Source organism: Hyaena hyaena, unplaced genomic scaffold (assembly GCF_003009895.1).
Source record: "Hyaena hyaena isolate Hyena2069 unplaced genomic scaffold, ASM300989v1 scaffold_128, whole genome shotgun sequence".
In the NCBI taxonomy this organism is placed as follows: Eukaryota; Metazoa; Chordata; class Mammalia; order Carnivora; family Hyaenidae; genus Hyaena; species Hyaena hyaena.
In genome coordinates this window covers 2,367,718-2,393,397 of record NW_024080760.1, presented here as the reverse complement: position 1 = coordinate 2,393,397, position 25,680 = coordinate 2,367,718, and positions in this window count along the sequence as shown.

Genomic DNA, 25,680 nt, shown 5'->3' with positions numbered 1-25,680 from the left:
CCAAAGAGAACGTAACAAAGGCACATAGGCAATATCACAATAGATTTCGCACCGGTCACATTTTCCCTGGGTGGTTCAGATTAATTTGTGCAGCCTAAGATACAATCTACTCTGCAGGCCACTGAAAAATAATATACCATGTCTGGATTTTATAATATGCAAAAGTGGCATGAGCTTCTTGACAATGTATTAAGTCTCTAGAAAGCTTTCTGCTCCTGGCCAGTTTCTTGGCAAGAAGGGTATGGAAGTAGATGTTGGCTTCAGCAGGGACACTGGCCTGTCCTGATAGGGGACTGCCCTTTGATATTTGGCCACATTTTAACTGAAATGAAGTACAGTTTGTTACCACATTTTACTTTTTTTAAAAAAAAATGTTTATTTATTTTGAGAGAGAGGGAGAGAGAGAATCGCAAGCAAGCCCCACACTCCATGCCAGGCCTGATGTGGGACTCGATCCCATGACCATGAGATCATGACCTGAGCTAAAACCAAGAATCAGATGCTCAACCAACTGAGCCATCCAGGTTCCCCCATCATATTTTAATATGTAGTAGAAAACAACATTGCCTTAGGACTGCTTCAATACTTTCTTTAAAAAATGTATGTATTTATTTTGAGAGAAAGAGGGAGAGAGAGAATCCTAAGCAGGCTCTGCACTGTCAGCGCAGAGGCTGATGCAGGGGGAGTTCATGAACAGTGAGATCGTGACTTGAGCTGAAAGCAAGAGCTGGATGCTTAACTGACTGAGCCACCCAGCCGTCTCTCAAGTTATACTTAAAAAAAGAAAAAACTTAAATGCATATTTTCGAAAGAGAGATTAAGCGGGGGTGGGGGGGCAGAGAGAGAGAGAGAGAGAGAGACAGACAGAATCTGAAGCAGGCTCCAGGCTCCAAGCTGTCAGTGAAGAGCCCGATGCGGGGCTCAAACTCACGGACCATGAGATCATGACCTGAGCCGAAGTCAACACTTAACCGACTGAGCCACCCAGGTGCCCCTCAAGTTAGACTTTAAATGATATATTTTATTTATAAATATAGTTTTATATTAAAAACATTTTTGTTTCTGGGCACCTGGGTGGCTCAGTCGTTAAGCATCTGACCTTGGCTCAGGTCATGATCTCACAGTTGGTGAGTTTGAGACCCACATCGGATGAGCAAGAGCCCCACTTTGAATGAGCTTCAGGCCCGCTTCAGGTAAAAACATGAGCTCCAGATGAGCCCTGCTTTTCTCTCTCTCTTTGTCTCTCCCTCCCTCCTTCTCTCTCTCTCTGCCCCTCACTCACTTTCATCCTCTCTCTCTAAAAAAAATTTTTTTTCTGTACCAAAAAACTCCCTTGGCAGAACTTTTGCTAAAAAATCCAATGATACAGAGTTGCTTGGGTGGCTCAGTCGGTAAAGCATCTGACCCTTGAACTCAGCTCAGGTCATGATGTCACAGTTTTGTGAGTCTGAGCCCTGCATCAGGCTCTGTGCTGATGGCGTGGAGCCTACTTGGGATTCTGTCTCTCCTTCTCTCTGCCCCTCCCCCTCTTGTTCTCTCTCCCTCTCTCTCTCTCTCTCAAAAGAAATAAATTAAAAAAAAAAATACAACATAGGTTGCACCTTCATATTCTGTAAAAAAAATTTTTTTAAATCCAATGATACAGAAAAGAGTTTTGTGCTGGCTACTTTGTTGACTGATTTGCCAACACCCATTATAAAAGCTCTCTGAGCGATAATGTTCGTTGGGTGAGGAAGGAGTGTGGTTTATCATTTTGAAATTCCATTACATCTTCGTAAAATAAAAATAATACCCGGAGAGACCCAAGATTTCAAGGCCAAGCACAGTTGCTGACTTATTGACATTTCTTATTCTAACCCAGTTAATTGAAATGGATCAAATATCTGTTGTGAAAGATGCATAGAAGGTACAAAAAATATTCAAGTAGAGAGCTGTAGATTAATCATACGAGTGCAACCAATTACTGCCTTGTCCCTAATCATTAAAGAGAAACATTGAAACAAACAAACCCTTTAAGCAACCTCAAATAATGAGAGTTTTTCTGGAGTATGTACCTTATAATATTATTAATTTTGGCCATTCTCCTCAGCAAGCCTACTTTCTCTAAATGAAAACGAATTTCAGACCATTTAAGGAGCAGCGTGAGATGACAAAGGACATCTAACAGAATTAGCACCGCTTAGCATTAAAACCTCAAGTGGCTTTAAAAAATTGAAAAGCACAAAAATGAATGGTTTTATGTCAAATCATTAAGAAACCATTCTCTGCTCATTTTAAAATGTGTACAATGAAGTATTATTTTTATACTGTCACATTTTGCTTCAGGTTTTGAGTTTTGATGCTCATTTCTATTTTTAGTTTTTAGTTTTGTCAAAAGAATGGGCTTTAGGAATTCATGAAGTTAGGTTCCTAACCTGTTTGTTTGCATACAGGGGGCTCGGTGTTTGATTCCGGATCTGGGCTCCTTTTCAGTTCCTTACACTGTTTACCACTGACAAGTTCTTGCCCTGGAATAGTTCTGGGAAACCTTAACCCAGCGTAGTTTGTCTGATATATGTGACAAATCTGTCACATGTGTTGTGTGCTTCCAGGCCATTGATTTGGGGCTAGGAAGTCCTTGACGTCGTGTTATACGCAATGCAACTTGACAGCCACCGCCCGGAACAAAGCTGGCCTTCTTCTGGTGTAAGACCTTATATTTATGTGGAGCAATGCATTTGGACAAACCATTTTGAGCAGCCTGAAAAATTAAATAAAGGAAATTTTGTACCATCAAAAATTCCAACAGTGGGATATGATGTGCACTTTGTGGGTTATTTTTTTTAAGTTTACTTATTTTGAGAGAGAGAGATGGGAGGACAGAGAGAGAGAAAGAGAGAGAGAGAGAATTCCTAGCAGGCTCTGTACTGTCAGCATGGAGCTCAATGTGGGGCTCGATCTCACGAACTGTGAGACATGACCTGAGCCAAAATCAAGAGTCAGGCGCTTAACCAACTAAGCTATCCAGGAGCCCAAGATATGATATGAAATGGATTCTGGAATAAGAATGCCTGGGTTTGATCACTTGATCAAATGGCTTGACCTTTGACCTTTTTGTGCCTCGGTTTCCTCATACGCAAAATGATGGTGAGTGTAGGTATCTTCCACGTGGTGCTGTCATGAGATTCAAATGAGATTATAAGTATAGGGCACACCATGTATTCTGTTAGTGTGAGCACTGAACAAATGTTAGCTGTTGTAACAGAGAATTCAGACCACTGGCATTGAACGTGGATCTTCCAACCTGGGAACAATGCAAGTTCATAGGCACTGGGTGAAAGGCTGCAGTCATGCAAATGACATGATGTAATTAAAGACTTGGCTTTATCTCTCCAAAAGAATTCCCAAAGTAGTACAAATAGTAAAGGTACAGTCACAGAGTTATTGTAGAAATCCTTGTTCTCTAGTGATAAAGATAATAAGGATATATTTGTGTGTGTGTGTGTGTGTGTGTGTGTGTGTAAGATCACATTACTGTGAAAGAATAAATTGTTACCTGCTGCCAGTTACCAGGCACAGAGTCCACGGTAAAGTGGCTTGGGGCTATCACCCAATACACCGCACAGACCCAGAGTCCATTCTCATTGACCTTCTCTCTGATGACCCTCATGAGGGATTTTTTTGAAACTGCATGAAAAATAAAGATAATTCACAAAAGTCTTGCAGATGAGTCCTCGTAGAAGCTCCTAGAAAGTTCTATGAGACTTCTGTTTATGCTCTAAATGCCACTAGGTGGCAGGGGAATGTCATGAAACTAGCTAATCATCACAGATGGGAACAGTGTGTCCCCACGGTGGGTGGCCTCTCTGCACGGTCCCGAGAGAACTTTCCTGTACCATGGACTTTTAGTCAGCCTCCGGAAGAATCCGTAAAGCTGGATGGCAGACACTAGTGTAATCTGGCAGATCACGAGTGTGAGTCCACTCTTGCCCAAATCCCTAAACCAAAAATATCAAAAGCCTTCCAACCTGTGAAAATTTTATTTTCAGGTCTGGACATTTGGAAGAAAGGGCAACATTCTTGCAGGCACATTGTAGGACACTTGTTGAGGAGGATGAGCCCAACACACTGGGATGTCATCTTTCTTCGTCCTATCAGGCGGATCCACATTTCAACTCCCACTCACCAACTCTGAGGAGGGACAAGCAGCTCCACTTCTATCTAAATCTTCAACTTGTAATCTCCAAAATCACTCTTTGGGGATATTAAACGTCATTTCCAGCGCTCCAAAATTTGGGAGGCTACTTTGGACTAAACTTGAGTGATGTAATCAACTGGTCTCATTTTTCATTTTTTAAAAGGTAAGGTTCTGTGTCTGAGCTGGAAGACACTCTTTTTATTCCTGAGGTCTAGCTCAGCTGTATTTTATCTGGAGAGAGTTCAGGATGGGTCTGATCAAGCAGCTCTTGTAAGCCGAAAGGAAATATCTTCCTGCAAAAAGAGCTGCTTTAATGTCATGTCACCACCACATGAAGCAGAAATCCAGCAGGTTCTGCTTTATGATTTGGAATTTTATTATATTCAATATAATTTGCTAACAATAACCTTCCTGCTATTATTTATAACCACCCAATTAATTCTTCTAATTTCTGGCGAGACAATTTCTGGAAAGGTAGCTCTATTTGAGGTCCTTGGTTTAAGAATTAAGTCTTCCCCTTCTCCTTCCACGTGGCCAGTGCTGACTGAAGATTGGATCAGGGCCCGTGGAGGTGACGTCAGGGCATGTGGCCTGAAAAGGATTCATGTAGAGAGATGGACAAGGAGCTCACAGTCTGAAAGAACACCTTCTCAAGGCAGCGGGGAGCTGGGTCCCAAGGTGGCCACTAAGAGTGTGTCTTCCTACCGACCCCCTTCTTCCCACCTGTGTCCTAAGACCTTCTGTGTGTCCCAGATCTGTCCAGAGCCTCCAGCCGACACAAGCATGTTTTCTTACTGATGAACCACGAGCCTCTGATGTTAGCTGAGATGTTGACAAAGCATTTTCTGTCCATTCGGCCCCTCTGCAAGTGATGCCACAGTGGCCATTTGCCCCCTCTGTGAGTGGAGCTTTCCAGCAAGAGATCTGTCTCTTGGCTTTGGGGAGAACGTGGGTGAGAAAATCCAGCTTTTCAATAAAGGACAAATTAAATTCACGGGGCTTCCAAATGAAGTCCACACGCTCATTTCCTTCTTTAAAGAAACCCTCTGTCCTCCTAATCAGGGAGCGGGGTGCTGGGCTCCTCCTGCTTCCCATAACAGGTTACTGGAAATGCAGCCACCGACCAGGCATCAAAGCAGCCCAGCTGAGCTGCCGTGATCAAGGGCAGCGCAGGCAGAGAGCGCAGGCAGGCTGCCGAGGGCTGAAAGGCAGGGGACAGCCACACTCTCCTTTCTGAGCCTCCACCTCTGTGCCCAGGTGTCCAGGGCCGGGCTTTGGAAGCAGAGAGCGAGCTGGGAACAGCACCCCGGCAAGGAGCCTCCAGCCACTTCCTTCTGAGTCCCTGTCCCCGCCCAGGTCATCTACCCCCCCCCCCCTCCCAGCAGATTCCCCATGGCTGGAACTCACTGCCCTGCCTGCCTTCTCTTTCCAGAGCGGCACCCCTCTCCTCGCTTCGGGGAGCTGGGCAGATGCTGTCTCTGCCTCTGGCGGGGGTCCCGCAGAGCCCTCGCAGGTGCTGACGCCGCTTCTTCCCGCCCCTGGGAACTTTCTTCTCCTCCGTGCTCTCCTCTCTGGAATTTCTGTTTCTCCTGTGCTAGACTGTTTCTGGTTTGATAGTGGGGGAAATTTCCTCCGGAAACCATTTCCATTGCTTATAAAATAACATTTGCTTTTGCAGCTAGCTACATTTCTGAAGCTTCGGTAATAATATTGGGGGTTACCCAGAAATTTGCAAACTTGCTTTCAACAGCGAGTGAAAAATATGGTTTTTCCTCTTAAGGGCTCTGCTGTGCTGCATTGGGAAGCAATAGTGTGCCTTCTTTGGGGGCGGTTTAGAAGATGGGCAAGCACTCACCACTCCGGGGTCCCCACACCTCATGTCATGGTGCTTGGGGACCAGCAGACTTAAAATTTCCCCCACGTCATAGTCTGGATGGGATGCTGACTTCAGGTGGCATAAAGGTCACAGGTTTGAGGTTGGCTTTATTGGCATGTTTGGAATCTGCCAGATGTGCCTATGGTGACAAAGACCTAATAATCATCCTGAAAACTATAAAGATGATAATAAAGGAGACACAAAGGCATATTTCTGATAAATGCAGTGAATGTGTAAGTACGTACCTTAGTGAACAGGAACCCACATTCTCAAAACACTTAGGTTTTGGTTCTAGATCTGGACAGGGCGCAAAATCGTCACCCAGAATGCCCCCACGGTGGCCGCACACATGGACTATGTCACTGTCACCTTCAGCAGTTACTATTTTAACCAGGTAGTGCCTCATCTCTGCCTGCCGGGAAAGTCAGCCACGACGTCCTTCCTCCCGTGTCCCTTGCTCGCCAGGAGTGGCAAATTCATTTCTGGCCCTTTTGGCAGGGGGAGTGTTCTGTCTGGAATAGAGCTTGGCTCCAGGGCCACCAGTTCCAAAGCTGTCTGCGTGACTGCTTTAGGAAATGTCCCCAGAGGTCAGACCCAGTTGAGACTCAGCAAGCGTGCCCTCCCGAGGCAGAGAGGAAAGGGGAAACGGGCTTTTCGAGAAAAACATTGCTCCCACTTAGGTTTCACTTCCGTTTCAGAATCTGTCCCAAAGCGACAGAGGATGCTCAGAGTAAGGGGGACGCAAGGGGAGCGCTAAGGAGCCAAGTAAAAAGGCAGCCCCTCTTGAACGAATAGCGCCTCCTGCTGGACAGTCGGGGCAGTGCACTTGAGGTGTCCTTAAAGGCCACGAGCTGGGGTTGAGGGTGTGTTTTAACCGGTATCTGGTCGACCTGAAGAAGTGGAGTTTTTCTCAGAATGCCATTCTCTGCGTGTTTCTCAAATAGGAAGTGGGAATATTGGTTACATCAGGACAGAGAAGGAGGGGCGTTTTAGCTTTCCCGTGGGGGAAACAGAGAACAGGAACAGGGGGCCTTGAGTTATTTTCCAGTGCTGCATAGGATCAAGGGAACATTTTACCATAAATACCAATTCAACCAAAAGGCCCTTCAAATGAAAGGAACATTATTCGTGTCAGTGTGTATGACTCCTCGGGCAATTAAACAGGGAGGAAATAGTCCGTCAGAGCCCCGTTACACGTTAGCAGCTCCGAGGCAGGGGTTTTTCCCTCTAAGTAAATTGTTTTGTTTGATAAGGATTTTCCAGCTGGGGCACGTGGACTAAAGTTCACGCTGGGTCTTACTGGGTGTGAAGTTCACCTCGTTGAGCCTGTCTTAATTTGCTCAGGCTGCCATGAACAAAATACCGCAGACGGGGGTTAAGCAACAGAAATTTATTTTCTCTCAGTCTAGGACGCTAAAGTTGAAGGTCAAGGTGCTGGTAGGTTTGTTTCTTTTCTGGGGTGTCTCTCTTTGGCTTACAGATGGCCTCCTCCTTGCTGTGTCTTCCCCTGGCTGTCTCCCTGTGCATACACTGCCTCATGTCTTCGTGTGTGTGTGTGTGTGTGTGTGTGTGTGTGTATCCTCATGTCCTCTACTTTTAAGGACACCAATCATATTGGATTAGGGCCACCCTAAAGCCTTCATTTTAACTCAGTTACTCCGCTGGGCCCTGGGGCAGTGTAGCCCATTATCTATGGGTGATGCAAAGTAGCGAGTTGGCTGGATGAATTTTATAGGAAGTTTCGTTAAGCAAGAGAAGACTCTTAATTTGTCTTCTATAGAGTTTATGAGGAGCTTCGCCAAAAATATCTCTTGCGTTCAACAACTTCCCCCTGACTCTTCCTTCCCCAATCGCAGAAGGTTCTTCGGGATCTGAAGGTTCAGAAGAAGTTAGAGGTTACTCTGGGTTTGAGGCTGGGGCCATATGCGCTCAACTCAGGCTGGAAAAAATTCAGATTCTGTCACTCTTAGAGGCTGAACGTCTGATACAGTGGGGCAAACCTGGGCTCTGCTAAAAGCAAGGACCATTGACACACAGTACACACACACACCATGCACACACACACACAATGCACACGTGTGTGCGCACACGCACGTGCACACAACACTCACATATGTGCACACATACAGCATACATGTGCATGCACAGATGCACACACAACATGTGCATGCACACACATCATATGTCCAACACACACACACAACATGCACATGTGTGCACACGTGCACACACAGCAGGCACATGCATATACACACGTATATGCCAACAGGCACACACAAAGTGCACGTGCGTAACACAACATGCACATGTGTACACACGCATGCACATATGCACACACATACAGCAAATGTGGGCATGCACACACAACATGGACATGTGCACACACACCGCACACATACGTGCACACACATATCATGCGCATGCATGCACAGACGCACACAGCATGCACATGTACACATATAACATGCACATGCCAACATGCATGCACACACACAACATGCACTGCACACACACACACACACACACACACACACACGAGTACACAGAGAGCAGAAAAGTTTGCACCTCTCCTTGAGTAAAGAAAGTAGCAATTTGGTATTTCATACAGCAAAGGATTCCCAACCTGTGCTAAAGAATGTCCTTAGTCCACCAAGGGTAAAATAATACCATCAGCACCCTTGATCTTTCTCTCTCAGATTTTGAAACTTCAAAGCTGAATGAGGAGCGTAATACCCAAGTCCGCGATGTCAGCCATAGGAACCCTTCTCTGTTCCTCTGTCATATGAGGGGGTGTGGGCAAGATAGGAAACAGAGCTACACCCTCCTTGGGCGTTGGAGAGCAGAATGGAAACACCTTGATTTCTTTCTGGTGCCCAGTCCCCGCGCTGAAGTGCAGTGCCAGGAAGAAATAGGAAGTCTAGAGCCACAGAACAAGCACTGTGATAAACTGAGGCAGAAGCTGGCCTCTGGCACTGAGTCAGGAAGGAAAAACAAAAGGGAAAGCACAGCTTCCTGCATGAGAAAAGCCAACTCAAAAGAATGGGAAGAAGAGGGACCTCAGGAATTTAACATTTTTACCTTGGACCAACAGACTTTTATAGCTGAGAAACTCCTTTTCTTTGGATTTTGACCTGGCTTTGTGTCCAAGACAGGACTGGAAATGGGAATTATGAAGCCAAAAATATCAAAGAGCCTCAGATCCTTAGTTAAAAACATTAGCAGCAACCCACGACAGAGCTCACCTCCCCCATTCTTAACATTTCATTAGGAGAGGAAAACCACAGGCCGAACTTAGCAAAGGCTGTTATAATTAACTCACAAGACTTTGTGTTCTTGCTAGGGGTTTCGGAGTCTCTGAGGCTCAGAAGTAATGTAAGATGGGCTTATTTAATATGCGTTACGGAAAGAGGAAACAAAAACACACTTAGTCTCGTTTGCTGAACAGCAGCCCGATCCCATTACATCCATTTAATTTACTGTGTCCAGCCTCAAGGGAATAATTTCTTTGTGGCATTTATCTACATAAATTTGGGATAAAAGGAGTTAACATGTGTCAGTCAGGGTTCTTAATGGCAAGTAACAGAGGACAAGTCTGGTCCCTTAGAGCAGAGAGGAATCTGCTGAAGTGTGTTAGATAACTTCTGGAATCCCAGGAGAGCTCGGGAATGAAGGCTGTAGGCTATGCAATCAAGAACAATTCCTGAAATCAATTCTTGAGCTGCACAGGGGCTGGGGCCCGTCCACCGCCTTCTCCCTGGACAAGAGGATTTGCCGCGTGTGCTGTGAGCACTTCTCACAGAGGACAACCTTCTAGATCCTCTTTAAACTGGTTGTAGTGCCACCATCCTAGCCAGCATGCCCCCAAATCCTAGCCAGTCTCCGCTAGTTCGCAGGTTGTTCCTCTTTCTCCAGAGATCTCTATGCAGATCTCCCCACCCCACCCCCTCTTTTGGGAAAACTAACCTTATCCCACAGAAGGGGGCTCATGCTCTGGGACCACCTCCCCCCCCCCCCCCCCCCTCCTTGCATCCCAGTTGCTTTTGCTCAGGTTGGAGTTGTTCTGTCTGGGGTAGTACCTGGGGTGGTCCAGACCCTGTGGCAACGAAATCTTCGAGGCTGGGTCTCCTAGTCCCTAAGAAGCTCATAGGACAGTATAGCACAGCCTCATAAATAAGAGAGACAATTCTCACATACGTTTCAAGGCTCTTTCCTTTCAGACACAGAGAGTGTTATTTCTTTGCAGAGTGGTCACCTTGTACTAGCCCAAGACGGTAGAGGACCCACACTACTCTCTGTTGGCTCTTCCCAGTGACTCCCCGGCAAGTGCTCCTGGCTGACCATTTATGGAAAGGCCTTATCCATCTTTTTGTGCTTCCCTCTCCCTCTTGGGGCCGGAAGGTGGTACAGGATCTGGTGCCACTTCTTCTTCTTTATTATTTTTTTAATTTTTAAATGTTTACTTACTTTTGAGAGAGAGACAGAGACAGTGCGAGTGGGGGAGAGACAGAGAGAGAAGGAGACACAGAATCTGAAGGAGGCTCCAGGCCCTGAGCTGTCAGCACAGAGCCTGACACAGGGCTAGAACTTGAAAACTGTGAGATCATGACCTGAGCTGAAGTTGGACACTCAACTGACTGAGCCACCCAGACGCCCTTGCTGCCACTTCTCATTACTGAGTCATGTGTCATCCTTCATGTATGAGTAGTGCAAGAGCATATATTAGACATTTAATGTGGCAGAATAAGCAGTTTGAGAATTAACAATGCCTATTTCTCTCAGTGGTAAGCTCATCAGGAAAGAATGAGAGGAATGTTTTCCCTTCTCCCAAGAGAGGAGCCAGGTTGTGCGTTCTGGATGTCTGGACTTCTGGGATCCCAGGGGAGCATGAGATGCCTTTGTTTCCAACAATGTAGGAGACAGTACTCCACCCACTGGAATGGGGTTGAGCTCTGTGGGCTGGAGGGGAGGGTGAAGGGGGGGTGGAGCTCTGAGGCTGGCCAGGTGGAGGGAGGTGAGGTTCTGAAAGGGTGAAGGCCCATCCCAGCCTGCAGGCACGACCCCATGAAACAGGACACCTCAGACAAGTTACCACGGCAGTGAGCCATTGCGTACCGACTTGCATGGCTCTAACAGCCATGGCACATGTCCTCTGGTACTGGGCCTGGCATACAAGGAGTGAAGCACTCAGCATTGACGCCTGTCAGCACCCGGACCACTTGGCCTGGGATCCTGGAGAAAGTAAGTCTCGCTCCGGATGGAGCTGCAGCATGGACAGGTGGCTGTGCAATGCACCCCCGAGGACAGGGGACCCTTGAACAACACAGGTTTAAACTGCTTGGGTCCATTTATACATGGTGGTTTTTTTGGGAAGAATAGTACAGGACTTTAAATGTATTTTCTCTTCCTTATGATTTTCTTTAAAATTTTTTAATGTTTATTATTTTGAGAGAGAGACAGACAGACAGAGCACGAGTGAGGGTGGGGCAGAGAGAGAGGGAGACGCAGAATCCGAAGCAGGCTCCAAGCTCTGAGTTGTCAGCACAGAGCCCAACTTGTGGCTTGAACTCATGGACCACGGGATCATGACCTTAGGTGAAGTCTGATGCTTAACTGACTGAGCCACTCAGTTGTTCCTCTTTCTTATGATTTTCTTAAGGAAAATCTTGTCTCTACCTTACTTTATTATAAGAATATGGTATAGAACCCATATGACAAACAAAATAGGTGTTAATTGACTGTTTATGTTATCAGTAAGGCTTTCGGTCAACAAGAGGCAATCAGTAGTTAAATTTTGGGGGAATCAAAAGTTATGATTTTCGAGTGCATGGGAGGTCAGTACCCCTAACACCTGCATAGTTCAAGGCCCAACTGTTTATAAGGGCATGTAAAGCAAACCAGCTGAGCATTGACCCCAGACTTAGAAAGTTATTTAGGAGACTACTAAGTCCCTGGGGTTCCTTAACAGCCCAAGACTGGAGCCCCAAAGTATAAAGAGAATATTGGACTTCTGCCTGACTTTTACAACACCTTATTTGGGAATAATTTTAGAGTTATAGAAATGTTGCAAAGATAGCACAGAGTTAATGTCATCGGTTTATACATTATGTTATACTAACTAAACCCCGAACTTTATTTGGATGTCTTCAGTTTTTCCACTAATGTCCTCTTTCTGTTCCAGAATCTAATCAAAGGGATCACACAGCATTTAATCATCATGCCTCCCCAATCTCCTCCAGTCTATGACAGCTTTTCCATCTTCCTTAGTTGTTCATGACCTTGACCACCCTAAGGAGTACTGGCCAGCTATCCTGTAGAATGTCTCCCAAACTGAGTTTGTCAGATACTTTTCTCACGATTGGACTGGGGTTGTGGGACTCGGGGAAGAATACCACAGGGGTGAAGTGCACTTCTCAGCACATCACATCACATCAGAGGGTCCATGATACCCACGTGACACCACTGACCATGTCAGCCTTCATCACTTGGTGGATGTGGTATCTGCCAGGTTTCACAACTGCGAAGTTACTAATCCCATTCCCCTATTCTATTCTTCTCAAGCCATCCGGCCCCTTTTTTATGTGTGATGTACAGAAAAATAAAGAAACATGATGCCACTTGCGACTGACGGTCATGGAACAGTTCGTGGCTGTTATATTTATATTTGAGCAAGGGTTTTCTTGAAGCCCTCTGCCTCAACCAAAAGTAGCAACGCTAATGGTAGGAATTTCAGGCTCTGTGACAGTTGGGTGTGGGCGTGTGGGCCTGGGTGATAAATGCAAGCAACATTCTCAATCCTACCACTCAGGTAGTGCCCTGCTCCTCTGCCTATATATAGGACCAGACCACGGAGTAGCCTGTTCATGCAACCTTCGTCCGGATTTGAAAACTTAACACACCCACGCACATTTGAGGGACTATCTTCCCATTTAGTTTCTACCACGGGGTGTTCGTGCAGATTTAGAAGGGGTGATGATTGTTTACTCGGGACAAATTAAGCATCTTTGGTTGAAAGCGTAACTGGAGGGGAATATGGTTCCCTTTCTATTTCAAGGCCAACTTGTTTCCAATGAGATAGTCACTCCATTTCGAGAGGAAGCCCTTCCCTTCATCTTTGAAACTGGAAGCCACATGAAGATAGATATGAAAACAAGTATAGAAAGATGTCTGCTTCCAAGATCTTGTGTTGCGCCCACTTTCAGCTCCGGATATGACATTAAGCGTCTCTTATTTTCCCAGCTGCCTCCGATGACCCTGAGAGTTATAGATTCTCAGGTTTAATGCCTTAGACAGAAAGTATTTCTGTGGTTAAGATCAGCAGAGAGACTATGAATCATTCAGAATATCTGCAATGACAAAGTACTTGTTGGAACATTGCAGAAGTTGTTTATGGGGCTTCTGACTCGTAGAGAAACAAGGAATTTAGCAACAGATTTAGAGCAATAAAGCATGGTAATGTTTGTTCACACGCTGTGCTGGCAGAATTAAAATTCAGCTCCATGAGTCTCCGACTTGGGTCCTCCACAGAAACTATCTCATAATATCCCTTCACGTGGGCTGTGCTACAACACTTCTGCGGGAGGTGAGAGCGAGGCGTGGATTTGATGGAAGGGTTTTCAAGACACTAGAGATTAGGAAGTGGCCTTGGGTGGGGGTGGGGTAGGGGTCCTGAGTTCAGGAAAGCCCAGCCAAGCAACTCAAGCCTAAGGTCAACTCAAGCTCAAGGGTAAAGGTTGCCTCCCACATCCTCCTCCACCTGCCTCTATTTTAAATCTTTTCTTTTATTCAACCTTTTTTTTTTTTTTGCTGGAAATTGGACTGCAAGGCAGAGGATTAGAACAAGATTTTGCCTCTGCTCCTGAGGCAGTTTGGAGGGGGTGGTCGTAGCGGGGGGGAGGACGAGGAACGGACGGATGAACAGTGGCTAGAAATACCGGGTGCTGAAGTGGGCTGGGAATGGAAAGCACTCGAGGCAAAGACAGGGGTTGCTACAAGGCCCAGAGGTAGGCTGGGAGAATTGCAGGTAACTAAAACCAGCCAACCTCCATGGAAACAAAGGGATTTTCTTCTCTTAAACACAAAATGGCATGACGATTAAACTTCACTTGGAATTACCATGCCGACAGTGCTAAGGACATCTGAGGAAAGGATAACGGGAAGAGGCAGAAGCCTTAAATGTCAAAGGAGATCTGAAAGCTACTTTAAAATGCCATGTTCTGGGCATAAGAATTGATAATGAGGGGCGCCTCGGTGGCTCAGTTGGTGGAGCATCCAACTTTGGCTCAGGTCATAATCTCATGGCTCATGAGTTCGAGCCCCGCATCTGGCTCTGTGCTGACAGCTTGGAGCCTGGAACCTGCTTCAGAGTCTGTGTCTCCCTCTCTTTCTGCCCTTCCCCACTTGTGCGCATGCTCCTTTCTCTCAAAAAGTAAAAAATAAACATTAAAAAATTTAAAAAAAAAGAGAATCGATAAATGGATGGACAGAACAGAACAGTTAACCTAAAAGAGACCCCAGAACACTTAAGCACTTAATAGATCATAGGGAACTAATGGAGGAAGATGTGAATTATTAAAAAAATGATGGAAAACTTGGTTATTTGTAAAAGATTGAAACTACAATCTCACCCGATATGTTAAAATACATTACAGTTAGATTAGCATAAAAGTAAAACATGAAGCCTTTTGAAAGCAGCCTTGTCAGAATTGAGCACTCTCTAAGTACATCATCAATAGAATAAATTGTTATAAAAAAGAAAGAGATTTTTCAATAAAATAAAATTCTTATGGATCTAAAGAAACGATAAACAATAAAAAGGCAAATGACAAACCGGCAAAAATATTTTTAACGCTACAATAAAGGAGTAATAGCTTTCTTTTACAAGCGAACTTTACAGAATGTTAAGAAAAAGTACACCAGAAAAAAAGGCAAAGGATATGAACAGAAACGCTTAAACCCTAGAAACGTTAAAGAATGTTCAACCTTGGAGATAATGAAAGAATGCATAATAAAATGAAAAGATAGCATATTTTCACCTGTCCAAGCAGCAAATATTTTAAAAGAAGGGACTCTGACAATATGCACCATGAACCGTGAATATACGTTCATTACCTTTGACCCCAAATTCCACCTTTAGACACCTATCTGAAAGCTAGAATCTTGAAAGTAACAGCCCCGTTTATAAAAGCAAACCTCCTTCAATAAACATATGCTGGGACCCAAACCTACAAAATTATAGCTCTTCTCTTCCATGTCATTTTACAATATTATAAAGAGAAAGGGTTTATGATCAGATTACTGAGCCACTAAGATAGTAACAATAGTTTGAAAGTTAGTTAAATATTCTGAACCTCAGTTTCTTAATCTTTAAAATGGGATTTTGCTGTTGGATTAATCCTCTTAAGTATTGGAGGGCACATAGTAATTGCTCAATGAATGGTGCAGTCGTGATTCCCATGTCGTCATCATTCTGTTCCAACTCCTCAACATGCATTTGCTGATTTGATTTGGTTCGAATAGTCAGGTAAACTACCGTTATGTTTAGGAATCTGGCAAAGAACAGGAATCTGGCAGGGACACTCGGGTGGCTCAGTCGGTTAAACATCCAACTTCGGCTCAGGTCATGATCTTGGGGTTTGTGAGTTCAAGCCGTGCGTTGGGCTCTGGGCTGACAGCTCAGAGCCTGGAGTCTGTTTAAGATTCTGTGTCTCCCTCTCTGTATCTGCCCCTCCCCCACTGGTGCACTCTCTCTTTCTCTCTCTCTCTCTCTCTCCCCCTCTGAAAAATAAACATTAAAAAAAAATGTTTTTAAGAATAGGAATCTGGCAGAGGAGGAGAGAGGGAAGTGATTTTAGAAAATTCCAAGGATCTTGGTAGAAAAGTAAGTGGGCACTAATGTCAATAAAGTAGTCCAAGTGCTCACATGGGAAAAGGAAGCAAAGGTTGCCGGGAAATAGACAAGCTTTGGATCCCTAGGAGCTAACTATTGATCAATCTAGATAAAAAAAGAAAAGAAAAAGAAAAAGTAATTGACTACACAAATTTTCAGGACACATCTTATCTTGAAGGAAGCCACCACAAACTGTTACTCCGCCTTAGCCTACAAAAACTGTCCTAAGGTCCCTTGACATGATGATCAGCAGTGTCCATCTTCCTGCGTAAGACACGTTTCACTTCTGTCAACATACAGGCTCAAGGTGTCTCTGCCTAACTGAGGAGACTAGAAACTGGTATAGACTTGGTGAACAGGAAAACTCTCAGAGGGCGGTGATGGCCAGCCTCTCCCAAATCCCCATCAGAGAACTGGGAACAGCCTGTCTTAGATCTGGAAACTAAGGAAGACTGACTGCCACGTGCCAGGAACATGGTGGAATTTCTGTGGTCTACGGCTCCAACCGGAGCAGATTAAAGGAGGGGATGTTTCCATGTGGGGCTGACTCTGTAATGCAGACGTTGGGCAAACTCCCCACCCCAGAGAACATAGCCCGGAAAACTTCAAAGCCCGACCCACCATATCTGAATTCCTGGGGCTTGTGTTCTCACGATCCCTTTTGCCGCTGGCTCCTCTAGCCCTCACCCCACCCCTGCTTGGCCCCATATCAGCCTGGCCGGGAAACCCCAACCCTTCAACACTTTGTACAAAGAATTCGCTCAGACCAGGCACATCGTGCATGTAGTTGTCTTAAGTCAGTTGTTCCCCGCTGGGGCCATTTGTCAGTGTCTGGAGACATTTTTGATTGTCCCCGTTAGGGAGGGGTGCTGATGGCATCTAGGTGGGTAGAAGCCAGAGATGCTGCTGCGCACAGGACAGGCCTCCGTGTCAAAGAATTTTCTGGCCCCATATGTCAATAGAGTTGATATTGAGAAACTGCCTTAACTGAGGATATGAAGGTCCATGAGGCTGGTAACATTGCTCAGTACATGGGCTTTTGCCATTTTTATCTCTTCCCTACCTCCTTTTACCTTCTCTGCCTTTCTCTTCTCCCCCCTCCCCCCACCTCTGTTCCTTCTCAGGAGCAAAACACATCTTTCTACCTGCCTCATGGTCCTCAGTTAAGCCATCACCTCTAGGGATAAGAATATGCCTTTGGAGGGGCACCTGGGTGGCTCAGTCGGTTGAGCATCCGACTTCAGCCCAGGTCATGATCTCACAGGTTGTGGGTTCGAGCCCCGCATCGGGCTCTGTGCTGACAGCTCAGAGGCTGGAGCCTGTTTCAGATTCTGTGTCTCCTTCTCTCTGACCCTTCCCTGATCACGCTGTCTCTCTCTCTCTCTCAGAAATAAATAAACATTAAAAAATAAAAAAATAAATAAAAAAAGAATATGCCTTTGGAGTTCCATCCACTCATCAAATTCTTTCTTCTAACTTCGGTGCTGTCCCTGAGAGGAGCCCCAGTCAGGACGACCTCTCCCAGCCCACAGCTAGTTACACACGTATGTGAAGGAGCTGCTCCTCTGGGAAATGGAACAGGCTCAGATCCCTCACGAGTGTTAGGGGAGCGGTAATCTCCCGCACCGGTACTTGGAGTGGACATGGGTCCACGGCAGAGTCGCAGAGCCCAGGGCTGCTTGCTCAGAGGACAACAGCATCAGGCAAAGTGTGTGCGTTGCTGTGAACACGAACAGGGTCTCCGGCGTGAAGGTGGAGCCTTTCTCCCCAGCCCCACGGAAGCTGCTGACCCAGCAAGAGAAACTGGAGTGAATCTCTCGTGGAAGAAATCCAGCAGGTGGCCCCATCGATTCTGAAAGATTGCACCTCCACTCCCACAAGCTCGTCCATCTCTCTCCCTGGAAGCCTCGACTCAGAACATGTGACAGAGAGGACTCCAAGTTGTAAAGAAGGGAACCTGCGCGGGGAATCAAGCAAATATGCAAAATAAACAATAAAATGAACTCGGTAAAAAAATAAAAAGTTTGGGGCACTTTGGTGGCTCGGTGGGTTAAGTGTCTGACTTGGGTTCACTTTGGCTCAGGTCAAGATCTCGGGGCCCATGAGTTCAAGCCCTCCATCAGGTTCTGTGCTGACAGCTCAGAGCCTGGAGCCTGCTTCGGGTTCTGTGTTTCCCCTTCTCTCTACCCCTCCCCTGATCCTGCTCTGTCTGTCTCTCTCAAAAATAAATAAATGTTAAAAAAACACCCTTAAAAATAATTTTTAAAAAAGGTATAGTTTGAGTTCTAATAAGGTCCAAGAAGACACTGCAGCTGGGAAAACAGTCAGGATGATCCTGAGGAGGAGCTTCTGAGAACAGGAGAGGGAGGAGTCAAGGACATGCGAATCCTGATGGACAAATAAATCATCCCCGCCCCCCACCGAGGCCCTGATGCCACAGAACAGCAAGTCTGCGAAGGAGAAGGTAAACTGAGAAATTCTCCCAGAACCCAGAGGAAAAATATAAAAGAGATTATGGGGCAGTTTAATAACAAACACTAAATCACATCTAAAAGGGGACTAGAAGGCAATGGAATAGAAGCAGAAAGGGCTGGGGAAAAGATATAGTTAAAAAAAACCAAAACACTGCTACAGTTAAAAAAAAAAGATGCTGTGGAGAATGAGGATCTTCCTAGAAAGGGTGAATTCAGACCTGATGAGGAAGTACAATGTGTCCTGAGAATAGGCAGAAATAAACCTACTAAAAGCCAGATTCGGCAAAGAGCGAGCCCTGCCTGGGCCTGGCTCACCCTGGCCATCAGCACCTCACCAGCACTATTCAGAGTGTCTGCATAGCCCACACATTTTCCCCTAACAGGACCAGTGAAAGTTCTCTAATCTGCGGCTTTAAGAAGACAATAAAAATGATCTGATAAGAATAACTGGAAACCACTGTGATTAATTGAGCATTGCAGTTTATTGCAATGAATGGATGAAAAATATATACTGTGCATGTGCATTTTATGTATATATGGGCCTGCCCTTCTGATTTAGATGATTATTAATTTCCTGAGCATAGGAATTGGTGAAAACCTTCTGTTTGGTGTGGCTGGGGAAAAAAAAATACTGGTTTTGCTCTAGTCCAGATCCTTTTCTGCCCTTGTCCATACTGCATGGCTGTACCAGGGGCCAATGTTGATCTGAGAGGCCACGGTCATGATTTCTGGTTTCCGCCGATGTGCTTGTCCACAAATTTTTTTTTTTTTTTTTTTTTTTTTACACCTTGGGGAATTATTTCCTTCAAGCTTTTCACATGCAAGTTGTCATTAAGATCTTCGCCCCCACTGGAGTCTCATTTTGCATCATATTAGTTATTGCCAGTTCTGTCTTGAGATACAGCATTTGTTTTCTTTTTGAATTGACACAAAATTGGCATAGAACATTATGTTAGTTTCAGGTGGACAACATCATGATTCAGTATTTGTATACGTTATGAAATGATCGGCACAATAAGTCTGGCTAACATCTGTCATCTTGCATAGTTACATTCTCTTTTCTTGGGATGAAAACTTTCAAGATCTGTTTTCTTTGCAAAGATCTTTGCAAGATTGGGTGAAATAGGTGAAGGCGATTAAGAGAGACAAACTTCCGGTTATAAAATAAGTCACAGTTTTGTTTTGATTTTTCGATAGTCTTCTCCCCAAGACCGGTGACCTGTCGGTCTGTCTGTCCCTGCTCCTCTGGCTGGTGCATGAACTCTTGGGGCTCTGTTCCACACCTGTTTGCTCTGGGTGCAATGTCTAGCTCTCTACACCATTCACACACGATGCTAGGGATACACGATGCTCCCGTGCAGCATTTGGTGGGGGAAATAAATCCCTAATTGGGATCTGAGATGAAGACGTTGCTCATGGTGACAAAGGCCTAGGCTCCCTAATCCTCCCCATGTAGCACCCTAAAACACTCTGCTGGGGGTTTCCCACGAGGAACTCATGCCTTGTCTCATGTGGATGCAGAAAGGCCCCAGGCCTGTCCCCAGCGCCCCCCCCTCCCCCCCCCCGCCCCGAGAATAAGCCCCAGGCCGATGGAGGTGACTCCATGCCCAGGAGTTCTGAACATAACAAATGTGGACTTAGCAGCCAATCATGGTGAGTTAACCAGGGGGCTCAGAACATCTTCTGGAACAGCCACTCGATCCCTGCTCACTTTTGCAGACCCAGAGAATTCCTATAGCTTTGAGGTCCCAGGTGGGAAATGAGGAGCACTTCAGAGCACAGATCATGCTAGAACGTCTTCAGAAGAAACATCTATAAGAGGAGATTGTGTAGAAAGGTTGAGGAACTCCTACTTTAATTTTTATTCTTATATAGTATTTAGATTTTTTTTTATCAGCTACATATTTAAGTTTTCTATATAGTTAAGCTAGTTAAAACAAGAGAAAAAGAAACCAAACAAAGGGTTATTCCTGGCCAGGAACACAGAGGTGCTAGGCTTGTGGACTTGGTCTTAAGGTTTCTAGATCTTTGAGCACCAGAGCCTGGTGTGAATGGCACATAATCAGGACCTAGGAGTCAGACTATGAGGACAGAGGGAGTGTGAGGTGGAGAAAGACTCCTGGCCCGGAGCCTTGAGAAGCCCGAGGAAGCCTTGTGCTGTGGTTTTGATTTTAATTCATGCTGCCTAGCCCTTTACAAGACCATGTGTGGTAAATTATCCCAGTAATTGTCCTTAACGAGTTTCACGTCTGTGCCCTTGATAGTCTCTTCCCACATGGACTCCGGGGTTGGCCACATGACTTGCTTTGGCCAATGGAATATCACCAAATACGGCATGCCCTTTCAGGATGTTGTCTCCGTGTGAAGAAACCCAAGCTTGCCTGTTGGTGACCCAGCTGACAGTCAACACCAAACTCTGGACATGCATGTGAGGCCATATTAGGCCACCCAACCCCAGCTGAACTGCCTGATAGATAATGTTTGCAGCATGAGTGACTCCAGGTAGCACCAGCAGAAGAAGCACTAGGTAAGCCCAGACCAAACTGCACAATCCTGAGAAAATAAAATAGTTGGTGTTTTAAGCCACTAAGTCATAATAAAGTCAGGTGGTGTTTCTGTGGCAATATGCAACTGGTATACTGACCATGTCAAATGTCTTATTACATTTGCATTTAGGGCCTTGCTCTGCTCACACTATGTGGTCAATAAATGAGTCCTCTTAGAGCTTTTATTTAAGGAGGTACAGCATAAGAGAGTGAAAAATAATATGGAGTAGTTAGGGGTAAGCATTTAATTTTCATGAGCCTCAAGTTTGTCTCTAGATGGGGGGGGGTCTTCTATCACCAGATTTAGGTAAAAATGGTTGATGTCGAGTTCTGTTCTTCCTCTAATGGCACCAGGAGGTCAGAAATGTATTTTCAACATTCAAAGGAGAGAAATTTACCCAGTTTCCCATCTGCATTGTTCTCTCCAGTGAGATGGTTTGAGGGCTTTGAGAAGAAGCCTGGGTCCCAGTTGAACTACCAAAGGGTTCACGTCACAGAGCCCCAAGGCTCCTGGGTTGAGTCTCTCCTTGGGAACCCAGCAGGCAGTGTGGCTAGATACCACCCATGAATATGCATGTTTTCCTCTCTTCCCCTGGAGAGGAAAGGAGGAAACTCCTGTGTAATGTATTTTGTGGGGAATTTTGTGGGGGAAATTTGTGGGGAAAAAAGAGCTTTGTGGGGGAAATTTGTGGGGAAAAAAGAGCTTTGCAATTTCAAAGTATAGTCTTGAGTAGCTCTCAACAGGCATTTTGTCTTTTGGCCCTGTGTTTGCATATTGTAGCTGATTATTTAAGTCATTTGTTAATAGTTACATTTATAATGATTAATAAGCATAATTTTAAAATGAAACATTGTTAATTAGAGCCTTTTTTTCTCAAAACAATTTATTTCATTTCTCTTATCTCTTGTCCATGGAGAGGCCAATCTGGCTGCAATTCAGTTGTTAGGTTTCTCAAAAATGGATGCCCTGTTTGCACCCAAGACTTGCAGTTCATGCATTGATTGGTCTTAACCTCTAAGGAAGGTCTTAGTCTTTTCTTCTCTCTGGCAGCTATGCTCACAGTAGAAGAAATAGCAGTCATCTGAGGTAGTTTGTCAGGCTGGTGCTACTTCTAAAAATCTTTCAACAGCTGCTACTACATCAAGGAGAAACCCCAGGGCCGCCTGGGTGGCTCAGTCGGTTACTTGTCCGACTTCTGCTCAGATCATGATCTCATGGTTCATGGGTTCGAGCCCCACATCAGGCTCTGTGCCGACAGCTCAGAGCCTGGAACCTGCTTCAGATTCTGTGTCTCCCTCTCTCTCTGCCTCTCATCCACTTGTGCTCTGTCTCTCTCTCTCTCTAAAAAAAATAAACATAAAAAAAAAGGAAAATCCCCCAGGACATGTTTCCCCAGGATAAAGTTGAATGGCATCCCAAGTGGAGTACCTTCTTTTGGGGCATCCTAAGGCTGCCCTCTGGATGTGTGCCCTTGGTAAACTTGAGGATTGTAGGGCTTTTCAGAATTTGCCGTGATTGGATATCAAAGGCTTGAGTTTACAGGACCTCTAGAGGTTCAACATAAGACCCCCTCAATAATGAATATCGTGTTGTTATTCACAATTTTTCAACTATTTATTCAGCAATATGTCAATAAAAAACAACCATCTATTCTGAATGATCTGTTTTGCTAGGTGTAGTAAGCTATCAAAGAAGCATAAAATAAAGGATATGAATGTTCTACATATTAGGGAAAAAAAGTCAGGTTAAGAATGATAACAGGAAAGAAACTGAAGCTCAATGTAAATAGAGACAAATAAGCCCAATTGCATTTCAAAGGAATAGCAACCATTGATGGACGAGTAGACCTGGGGGGAGAGGGAAAACAAACCCACACCATTTTTGAACATCATACTTTGTTTTTTGTTTTTTTTTTTTAAATGTTTTATTTATTTCTAGGAGAGAGAGAGACAGCATGAGCAGGGGAGGGTCAGAGAGAGAGGGAGTCACAGACTCTGAAACAGGCTCCAGGCTCTGAGCCGGCAGTCAGCACAGAGCCCAACGCGGGGCTCGAACCCACGAACCGTGAGATCATGACCTAAGCAAAAGTCGGACGCTTAACCAACTAAGCCACCCAGGTGCCCCTTGAACATCATACTTTGAATACATACCCTCAGTCCAGGAGGAAAAAAGAGAATTGCCAACAATTCTCAAACTCCTTTTAGTAGATTTATTTTGTGTAGTGACACTGGTGTGGAATTGAGCAAATGAGTAAATAGGTCAATATTTTAGGAGTCAGAGTCCTTAAGGTGAAGAAAGGGGCGTGCAAATATGGAGTGGAGAAATGCAGGGAAGAACTTTGAGATAGGTCTGGGGTCAGAGGATTAGTGAAGCTCAGTTTCTACTGTTAACCTTTGAGCTTCAGTTTCTATTCTTTGATCACTTGCCTCTGTGTCTTTGCCCATCCTGTTCCTCATAAAGAACTTCCTTCTCATCACTTCAGTATATTCAAACTTTACCTCTTCTCCACAAAGTCTTCTGTCATCTCCCTGTATAGATGAGAGTGATTTCTTCTTCTCTGAATTTCCATGGTTCCATAATGGAAATTCATTAAAAACAGATTAACTATTTCATTACTTATGAGTGTCTTATCTTACCTACTACAAGCACTTTTTGATGAAAGACCAATGTTGGATCCTTCTTTGTTTCTCACAAGGTACCAAGGAATTCAATAATGAAGGAGGGATTATTTTAATAAGAATAATCAAAGCATTCTACTAAAATCTGAAAATTCAGCTGCACATATACCAAAGAGAGAAGATGTTCCCTGATGAGAAATCTTAGTTTTAAGAAGTTCCCTGTGGCTCCACATCGTGATATGGTTTTCAGAAAGCTAATGAGGTTGGAGGGCATGTTAGTAGTAGAGGTCTAGTATTTAGAACAAGGGAGATGATTGAGGCAATCTACTTGCCTTCAGCAATTTTTTCTGATGTTCAGTTTTGGGGTATTGTATTAGAATATTTCTGGCCATAATTGAAGAGCACGGTGATCCACATGCTCAAAACCATGCCATGGGCAGAATGGGATGAATGGGATTGGATGGACTGAGAGAGACTCCTGGGAAAGGGAAGAGGGCCAAGAGAAAGGAAGACCAATAGTTGACTTTAAATATCTGAAATGATGCTATGCGGAAGAAGGATTGGATTGACTTTGTGTCATCTCAGGAAACATATATAAGGTCAGTTTTGGTGGAGATTGGTGGGAGGGGGATTTTTGCGTCAGCATAAGGAAAGGCTATCTAGAAAATAGATCTGTCTAACTTGGAATGGCCAGTTGGTGTCAGGTATTAATTATCTTCTTCTTGGTAATGGCCTGGGAGAACTGGTCAGCAACGTGGTATAGGACAATCATGTACATTTATGGGGTCAAACTGGATGACTTCCAGATGCTTTCCACCTCTAATTTCCTATGAGCCTCTGATGATCATTAAGAAGAAAAGACTTAAGAAACACCTAATGAACAAAACAATATGTGATGAGAAGTACAGCCAATGAGTACCAAAGAAGCCGGGGAGCAGCAGTAGAGTCCTGGGATTGGGATTCACAGGAAAGTGGGTGGAATAAGCACAGGGCGGTGGGGGGGAAGAGAAAGGAACTTTTGGCAGAAGGTCCAGCATAAGGAAAAGGAAAGGTCTGTGAATAGCAGTGAGGCAGAGCTGGGAACTTGAGCTAGGAAATGATGTCCTACAGTAAGGTGGGATCAGGTTGTGCTTTGAAAGTTTATCAGAGGAATTAAGGCAAACAAACAAACCAAACAACTGTGGCCTGGATTTTAAGTTCTAGTTCTTATTTCTGTCAACTACTAGCTAAGTGACCGTGAGTAGATCATGTTTTCTGGATCTTAACTTCACTACTTTGAGACTAAGTAGACAGGATGGAATGGTCAAGATGTCTTCTGCTCTACAAGGCAATGACTTTTTAAGATAAATTGTTGGCTACCATTATAGATTCATGAGTGAAAGAGGGATATGAGAGGAGTATTTTGGGAAGATTAATTCAATATGCAGGGTAGATTGCAGTCGGAAGAGACCGAAGTTAGGAAGAACAGCAGAGAGGCAATTCCAGTAACTATTTCTCAAAATAATATCATTCAACTTTAATATTGTTTACTCAGAGTTTTGTGCCAAAGTGTCAGGAAGCATGGAGTTTGGTCCCTTTCTATGACAACTTTGTTTCTAGGTCAAATTAATTTCCTGTCTTCTTGTGTGATTTAAAAAAATGCAATGCTGGGGCGCCTGGGTGGCTTAGTCGGTTAAGCGTCCGACTTTCGCTTAGGTCATGATCTCGCGGTTCGTGGGTTCGAGCCCCGCGTCGGGCTCTGTGCTGACTGCCAGCTCAGAGCCTGGAGCCTGTTTCAGTCTGTGACTCCCTCTCTCTCTGACCCTCCCCTGCTCACGCTGTCTCTCTCTCTCTCCTAGAAATAAAACATTAAAAAAAAAATTAAAAAAAAATGCAATGCTGATATGATCACTCTAAATGCTGCCTCAGTGACCTACGTCTGGTTTTTGCATTCTGTCATGAGAACAGTGTCAGTGAGGGCTCACCTACCAGTGTTTCTCTGCTACCATGTCCTGCAAAGTATTCAGCGCCATCCACACAAGCATTGAGACAGACAGAGGAATTGTCACACGCCATTTTTTTCTCAGCTGTCAGGTGGAGATGGCCCAGCCCAAATCTGGATG